General features: G+C 44.0%; 2 non-coding genes across 2 annotated transcripts; both read right to left on the reverse strand.

The window, feature by feature from the left end:
• Window positions 1-298: 298 nt before the first annotated feature.
• On the reverse strand, window positions 299-380 carry TRNAS-CGA (transfer RNA serine (anticodon CGA)). Its single transcript has one exon. It is a non-coding gene; the product is annotated as a tRNA-Ser (tRNA).
• A 6,476-nt stretch (window positions 381-6,856) lies between these two features.
• Window positions 6,857-6,938, reverse strand: TRNAS-CGA (transfer RNA serine (anticodon CGA)). Its single transcript has one exon. It is a non-coding gene; the product is annotated as a tRNA-Ser (tRNA).
• Window positions 6,939-9,176: the final 2,238 nt, after the last annotated feature.

Below are 9,176 nucleotides of genomic sequence, written 5' to 3' on the forward strand. Positions count from 1 at the left end.
GTTTGCCTAATCCAGCTAGCACTTTTATTTTATTTCTCTATTTGCTTCTTTCATTGGTAAAGTAAGTTTCAAGTGCATGCACAGGTGTGACCGAGAGAGCCAGGATATAATAATTTGAAGCGTTTGCACCAGCGCTAATGAAGGACGAGAGTTATAGCAAAGATATGAAAGGGGGAGCGATAATAAATATGTGATATGGCAATAGTGACACCAAAATAAGCCACCTATTTATAACAATGACATGGAAGAAAAACTAAAGGTTAACTTCTGAAATTGTAGCCGATGTTAAAAAGATACTCGTTGTCGGCAGGATTCGAACCTGCGCGGGGAGACCCCAATGGATTTCGAGTCCATCGCCTTAACCACTCGGCCACAACAACTGACTGTAAGACTTGTGCACATAATCTGTATGCAAGTTTTCAAGGTGTCCCACAGCAAATTCCTGATATTCTGCAATGCACTTTTTAAAAATAATGTTTTTTTCAGCAGGCACATTCTCTCCTAAAAACATAAATTGCATGCGTATATCTCTAGTTTGGAATACCATAGGCTTGCATGCATACTCTCATGGGTCACTCAAGTTTTTTGGACCCTATTGCACTCTGTTTTCGTGCTGCTTTTAGTATATGACCCATATTACAGAAGTCTACCATCTTTGAGCATTTGAGGCTCCTTTGTAAGTGCTTTATATGTTTTCCTTGAAGAGCTATATAATAAAGGGGTCCAGGAAATATTGCATTTATGGAAGATAAAAGAAGGCCCACTTGTCTCACCAAATGCTGTAGAGAAACCTGATGTTTTACTCATGTTATCCCTAGTTCGTTTTTGTTAGACCTTGCATTCTTAAGGTGGTCCCAACCCCACCTTATTGCTTTTCACCTCCGCATTTTGCTGTATCTTTTTGTTGGCCTTAGGACTCTGATCACTTTATCGCTACTAATCAGTGCTGAGGGTGCACGTGCTTCTTCCCTAATCATGTGTATAATTGGAGTATACCTGACTGACAGATTTAATTTACTTGAAAGCCCCTTGTAAAGTGGTAAACCATATACCCAGGGACTGATTGTGCCGCCCAAAGAAATAGCATTTCAAACCTGTCTCAAGCCTGCTACTGCAGTGCCTGTGCTGCAGTGTACTGCCACTTCGACTTGGCATTTAAAACTACTTGCCAAGCCTTAAACTCTAATTTTATTACATATCAGTAACCCCTAAGGTAGGCCCTAGGTAGTCCTAGGGGCATCATGCTATGTAAGTAAAAGGTAAGACATGTACTGTGGTAGTTTGTATGTCCTAGTAGTATCAAACAGTCTATTACATTTTTCACTACTGTGAGGTCTGCCCCTCTCATAGGTTAAACAACAAGGGGTGGTGATGGACAGAGTTTCTGAATTAAGCAGAATACTCTCACCCAGTCAAGAGATCAGGGCTAGATCCAACACCGTTTTTTAGCTCACTGCACCATCCCAGCTTAGAACCTGGCTGTATGCAAATTAGTCTGTTCCTGTCCCAGTGCATGATGGGAACAGGGCAAACTAAACTACAAAGCCAATTCTTTCACTGGGAAGGAAACAAGCTTCCGGGGACTGGTTTCTGGCATTACAGCCGTCTTTGGCCCGGCTTGCTTGAATCCTGATGGTGCAATGAGCAAGGGACTCACATCTGAGTATACCCTTCCACGCTTATGGTGGACAAAATAATTGAACAACAAGGGGTGGTGATGGACAGAGTTTCTGAATTAAGCAGAATACTCTCACCCAGTCAAGAGATCAGGGCTAGATCCAACACCGTTTTTTAGCTCACTGCACCATCCCAGCTTAGAACCTGGCTGTATGCAAATTAGTCTGTTCCTGTCCCAGTGCATGATGGGAACAGGGCAAACTAAACTACAAAGCCAATTCTTTCACTGGGAAGGAAACAAGCTTCCGGGGACCGGTTTCTGGCATTACAGCCGTCTTCGGCCCGGCTTGCTTGAATCCTGATGGTGCAATGAGCAAGGGACTCACATCTGAGTATACCCTTCCACGCTTATGGTGGACAAAATAATTAAACAACAAGGGGTGGTGATGGACAGAGTTTCTGAATTAAGCAGAATACTCTCACCCAGTCAAGAGATCAGGGCTAGATCCAACACCGTTTTTTAGCTCACTGCACCATCCCAGCTTAGAACCTGGCTGTATCCAAATTAGTCTGTTCCTGTCCCAGTGCATGATGGGAACAGGGCAAACTAAACTACAAAGCCAATTCTTTCACTGGAAAGGAAACAAGCTTCCGGGGACCGGTTTCTGGCATTACAGCCGTCTTTGGCCCGGCTTGCTTGAATCCTGATGGTGCAATGAGCAAGGGACTCACATCTGAGTATACCCTTCCACGCTTATGGTGGACAAAATAATTGAACAACAAGGGGTGGTGATGGACAGAGTTTCTGAATTAAGCAGAATACTCTCACCCAGTCAAGAGATCAGGGCTAGCTCCAACACCGTTTTTTAGCTCACTGCACCATCCCAGCTTAGAACCTGGCTGTATGCAAATTAGTCTGTTCCTGTCCCAGTGCATGATGGGAACAGGGCAAACTAAACTACAAAGCCAATTCTTTCACTGGGAAGGAAACAAGCTTCCGGGGACCGGTTTCTGGCATTACAGCCGTCTTCGGCCCGGCTTGCTTGAATCCTGATGGTGCAATGAGCAAGGGACTCACATCTGAGTATACCCTTCCACGCTTATGGTGGACAAAATAATTAAACAACAAGGGGTGGTGATGGACAGAGTTTCTGAATTAAGCAGAATACTCTCACCCAGTCAAGAGATCAGGGCTAGATCCAACACCGTTTTTTAGCTCACTGCACCATCCCAGCTTAGAACCTGGCTGTATGCAAATTAGTCTGTTCCTGTCCCAGTGCATGATGGGATCAGGGCAAACTAAACTACAAAGCCAATTCTTTCACTGGGAAGGAAACAAGCTTCCGGGGGCCGGTTTCTGGCATTACAGCCATCTTCGGCCCGGCTTGCTTGAATCCTGATGGTGCAATGAGCAAGGGACTCACATCTGAGTATACCCTTCCACGCTTATGGTGGACAAAATAATTAAACAACAAGGGGTGGTGATGGACAGAGTTTCTGAATTAAGCAGAATACTCTCACCCAGTCAAGAGATCAGGGCTAGATCCAACACCGTTTTTTAGCTCACTGCACCATCCCAGCTTAGAACCTGGCTGTATGCAAATTAGTCTGTTCCTGTCCCAGTGCATGATGGGAACAGGGCAAACTAAACTACAAAGCCAATTCTTTCACTGGGAAGGAAACAAGCTTCCGGGGACTGGTTTCTGGCATTACAGCCGTCTTTGGCCCGGCTTGCTTGAATCCTGATGGTGCAATGAGCAAGGGACTCACATCTGAGTATACCCTTCCACGCTTATGGTGGACAAAATATTTAAACAACAAGGGGTGGTGATGGACAGAGTTTCTGAATTAAGCAGAATACTCTCACCCAGTCAAGAGATCAGGGCTAGATCGAACACCGTTTTTTAGCTCACTGCACCATCCCAGCTTAGAACCTGGCTGTATGCAAATTAGTGTGTTCCTGTCCCAGTGCATGATGAGAACAGGGCAAACTAAACTACAAAGCCAATTCTTTCACTGGGAAGGAAACAAGCTTCCGGGGACCGGTTTCTGGCATTACAGCCGTCTTCGGCCCGGCTTGCTTGAATCCTGATGGTGCAATGAGCAAGGGACTCACATCTGAGTATACCCTTCCACGCTTATGGTGGACAAAATAATTAAACAACAAGGGGTGGTGATGGACAGAGTTTCTGAATTAAGCAGAATACTCTCACCCAGTCAAGATATCAGGGCTAGATCCAACACCGTTTTTTAGATCACTGCACCATCCCAGCTTAGAACCTGGTTGTATGCAAATTAGTCTGTTCCTGTCCCAGTGCATGATGGGAACAGGGCAAACTAAACTACAAAGCCAATTCTTTCACTGGGAAGGAAACAAGCTTCCGGGGACCGGTTTCTGGCATTACAGCCGTCTTCGGCCCGGCTTGCTTGAATCCTGATGGTGCAATGAGCAAGGGACTCACATCTGAGTATACCCTTCCACGCAATGCCAGAAACTGGTCCCCGGTAGCTTGTCTCCTTTCCAGCCAGGTTCTGAGCTGGGATGGTGCAGTGAGATAAATAACGGTGATGGATCAAGCCCTGATCTTTGGACTGGGTAAGAGTGGTCTGCTTAATTCAGACACTCTGTTCATCACCACCCCCTTTCTGAATCGTTTTTGGCCACTATAGGTGTGGCGGGGTATACTCAGACATGAGTCCCTTTCTCACTGCACCATCAGGATTCAAGCAAGCCGGGCCGAAGACGGCTGAAATGCCAAAAACCGGTCCCCGGTAGCTTGTCTCCTTTCTGGTGAAGAATTGGCTTGGTAGTTTAGTCTGCCCTGTTCCCATGATGCACTGGGCCAGGGACAGACTGGTTTGCATATAGCCAGGTTCTGAGCTGGGATGGTGCAGTGAGATAAATAACGGTGATGGATCAAGCCCTGATCTTTGGACTGGGTAAGAGTGGTCTGCTTAATTCAGACACTCTGTTCATCACCACCCCCTTTCTGAATCGTTTTTGGCCACTATAGGTGTGGCGGGGTATACTCAGACATGAGTCCCTTTCTCACTGCACCATCAGGATTCAAGCAAGCCGGCCGAAGACGGCTGAAATGCCAGAAACCGGTCCCCGGTAGCTTGTCTCCTTTCTGGTGAAGAATTGGCTTGGTAGTTTAGTCTGCCCTGTTCCCATGATGCACTGGGCCAGGGACAGACTGATTTGCATATAGCCAGGTTCTGAGCTGGGATGGTGCAGTGAGATAAATAACCGTGATGGATCAAGCCCTGATCTTTGGACTGGGTAAGAGTGGTCTGCTTAATTCAGACACTCTGTTCATCACCACCCCCTTTCTGAATCCCTCTCATAGGTTAGCATTGGGTATTCCCTTATATTTTTTGGGGGGTAATTCCATATCAGAGAGGAGAAGCTTTATTTATTTATTGATAAATCCTATCTACTGGTGAGGTTGGATTTAATCTTACTATTGTATAAATGCCATTTTCAGAGAGTGAGCATTTCTCTGCACTTACTGCTCTATTTGCATGAAAACCTGTCTTCAATTGACGTCTGGTTTGGGCTGAGAGACAGCTACATATGTGCATTCCCTGTAGACAGCCACAACACAGGTCACTCAACTGCAACTGCATTCATCTGCATTCTGATTGGCCTGGGGAGTGCTCCGCTCCCCTTACCGCAAATATGTTCAAGAACGATAATTTATGTCAGTAAGTACAGTATACCTACATCTTATAATCATGTGTGTTTAAATAATTTGTCGTTAGATCGTTTAAATATTGAAAAGGATCTGTTTTTAATAGACATTTTACAAAAACAACTGGTACATTTGGGAATTCTGTAAAGGAAAAACCCAACTGCCGTGACATTGCCAACCACAATGCTGTGACTCGAATTCGAACCGAGGTTGCTGTGGCCACAACGCAGAGTACTAACCACTATACGATCACGGCGAGCTACTTGGGCTCAATAACGTACAGTGACATGAAGAAATTATAATTCGGAACACTCAGGGCTACTCCTGTGATAGGCTGAATGTGTTCATTGCTTCCTCATTCCTTATACAAAGGCTTTATCTCCTCAGTGGTTGACAAGCTGAAACCGTTTCCTGGCCGCCTGCTTGTGAACTGGCAGGAGTCAAAGATCACACATACACTGGTGGGCCTGTGATGGGACACCAATGCAGAGAAACACACCTGGCGCAGATATTCTATTCTGTTTATTAGACCTGCATCTCCCCTGTACCTCCTCAAGCCATCTGTATGTGAAGCAAGAAAGAGTTAAGGAACGGTCCATCTACACTTTTATTGGGAGGATGCTTCCGTGAGCTCCTCCCAGCTAATCACACAAACAACAGTAAAGCATGATAACTACACAGTTAGGGGGGACTGCATGGTTAGGTTTTTGAGGAATTATTGAAACTGACCTCAGTGACCCATAATCAGAGCTGTGGCTAATGACTGCATGCCTAATTATGATGAAGCAAGCACCATGGCTCGTAGGGGCCCCACAACACACTTTTCTTAGCTCATTGAATTAAAGTATAAACTTCTGCCATGTGTGAGTGGTAAAGGCTTGTTAATTTTGTTGCTTTTCAAATTCACGTCTGACAACAAGACGAAGGAACATTGGGGCATCAGACGCTTTGGAAAGTAGCCACCAACTGCAGAGAAAGAGAGAAAGAGGGAAAAGACAGTATGAGGTGTGGAGAAAACAGAAGCAGGTACAAGGAGCTCAAATGAGATTAATGGCGCATAAATAGAGCACGTAAAGGAACAGTTACAAATCTGAGAAAAGGGAAAGAAAAGACTTGGAAAAAACACAGAAAGAGCTTGTAGATGAAATTCTCTTCCAGGAACAGCAGGTTAAGAGAAATTACACAGGGAGCAGTTAAGCTTGTAACACGGGGGAGAATAGAAAAGAAAATGCAGTTTTATGAAGTGTGTTTGCCTAATCCAGCTAGCACTTTTATTTTATTTCTCTATTTGCTTCTTTCATTGGTAAAGTAAGTTTCAAGTGCATGCACAGGTATGACCGAGAGAGACAGGATATAATAATTTTAAGCGTTTGCACCAGCGCTAATGAAAACGAGAGTTATAGCAAAGATATGAAAGGGGGAGCGATAATAAATATGTGATATGGCAATAGTGACACCAAAATAAACCACCTATTTATAAAACTGACATGGAAGAAATACTAAAGGTTATCTTCTGAAATTGTAGCCGATGTTAAAAAGATTCTCGTTATCGGCAGGATTCGAACCTGCGCGGGGAGACCCCAATGGATTTCGAGTCCATCGCCTTAACCACTCGGCCACAACAACTGACTGTAAGACTTGTGCACATAATCTGTATGCAAGTTTTCAAGGTGTCCCACAGCAAATTCCTGATATTCTGCAATGCACTTTTTAAAAATAATGTTTTTTTCAGCAGGCACATTCTCTCCTAAAAACAAAAATTGCATGCGTATATCTCTAGTTTGGAATACCATAGGCTTGCATGCATACTCTCATGGGTCACTCAAGTTTTTTGGACCCTATTGCACTCTGTTTTCGTGCTGCTTTTAGTATATGTCCCATATTACAGAAGTCTACCATCTTTGAGTATTTGAGGCTCCTTTGTAAGTGCTTTATATTTTTTCCTTGAAGAGCTATATAATAAAGGGGTCCGGGAAGGATTGCATTTATGGAAGATAAAAGAAGGTCCACTTGTCTCACCAAATGCTGTAGAGAAACCTGATGTTTTACTCATGTTATCCTTAGTTCGTTTTTGTTAGACCTTGCTTTCTTAAGGTGGTCCCAACCCCACCTTATTGCTTTTCACCTCCGCATTTTGCTGTATCTTTTTGTTGGCCTTAGGACTCTGATCACTTTATCGCTACTAATCAGTGCTGACGTGCACGTGCTTCTTCCCTAATCATGTGTATAATTGGAGTATACCTGACTGACAGATTTAATTTACTTGAAAGCCCCTTGTAAAGTGGTATACCATATACCCAGGGACTGATTGTGCCGCCCAAAGAAATAGCATTTCAAACCTGTCTCAAGCCTGCTACTGCAGTGCCTGTGCTGCAGTGTACTGCCACGTCGACTTGGCATTTAAAAGTACTTGCCAATCCTTGAACTCCAATTTTATTACATATCAGTAACCCCTAAGGTAGGCCCTAAGTAGTCCTAGGGGCATCATGCTATGCAAGTAAAAGGTAAGACATGTACTGTGGTAGTTTGTATGTCCTAGTAGTATCAAACAGTCTATTACATTTTTCACTACTGTGAGGTCTGCCCCTCTCATAGGTTAGCATTGGGTATTCCCTTATACTTTTTGGGGGGTAATTCCATATCAGAGAGGAGAAGCTTTATTTATTTATTGATAAATCCTATCTACTGGTGAGGTTGGATTTAATCTTACTATTGTATAAATGCCATTTTTAGAGAGTGAGCATTTCTCTGCACTTACTGCTCTATTTGCATGAAAACCTGTCTTCAATTGACGTCTGGATTGGGCTGCGAGACAGCTACATATGTGCATTCCCTGTAGACAGCCACAAGACAGGTCACTCAACTGCAACTGCATTCATCTGCATTCTGTTTGGCCTGGGGTAGAGCTCCGCTCCCCTTACCGCAAATATGTTCAAGAACGATAATTTATGTCAGTAAGTACAGTATACCTACATCTTATAATCATGTGTGTTTAAATAATTTGTCGTTAGATCGTTTAAATATTGAAAAAGATCTGTTTTAATAGACATTTTACAAAAACAACTGGTACATTTGGGAATTCTGTAAAGGAAAAACCCAACTGCTGTGACATTGCCAACCACAATGCCGTGACTCGGATTCGAGCCGAGGTTGCTGCGGCCACAACGCAGAGTACTAAGCACTATACGATCACGGCGAGCTACTTGGGCTCAATAACGTACAGTGACATGAAGAAATTATAATTCGGAACACTCAGGGCTACTCCTGTGATAGGCTGAATGTGTTCATTGCTTCCTCATTCCTTATACAAAGGCTTTATCTCCTCAGTGGTTGATAGGCTGAAACCGTTTCCTGGCCGCCTGCTTGTGAACTGGCAGGAGTCAAAGATCACACATACACTGGTGGGCCTGTGATGGGACACCAATGCAGAGAAACACACCTGGCGCAGATATTCTATTCTGTTTATTAGACCTGCATCTCCCCTGTACCTCCTCAAGCCATCTGTATGTGAAGCAAGAAAGAGTTAAGGAACGGTCCATCTACACTTTTATTGGGAGGATGCTGCCCTGAGCTCCTCCCAGCTAATCACACAAACAGCAGTAAAGCAAGATAACTACACAATTAGGGGGGACTGCATGGTTAGGTTTTTGAGGAATTATTGAAACTGACCTCAGTGACCCATAATCAGAGCTGTGGCTAATGACTGCATGCCTAATTATGATGAAGCAAGCACCATGGCTCGTAGGGGCCCCACAACACACTTTTCTTAGCTCATTGAATTAAAGTATAAACTTCTGCCATGTGTGAGTGGTAAAGGCTTGTTAATTTTGTTGCTTTTCAAATTCACGTCTGACAACAAGACGA

The sequence above is a fragment of the Lissotriton vulgaris genome, chromosome 1_1, assembly GCF_964263255.1.
Source record: "Lissotriton vulgaris chromosome 1_1, aLisVul1.2, whole genome shotgun sequence".
Lineage (NCBI taxonomy): Eukaryota > Metazoa > Chordata > Amphibia > Caudata > Salamandridae > Lissotriton > Lissotriton vulgaris.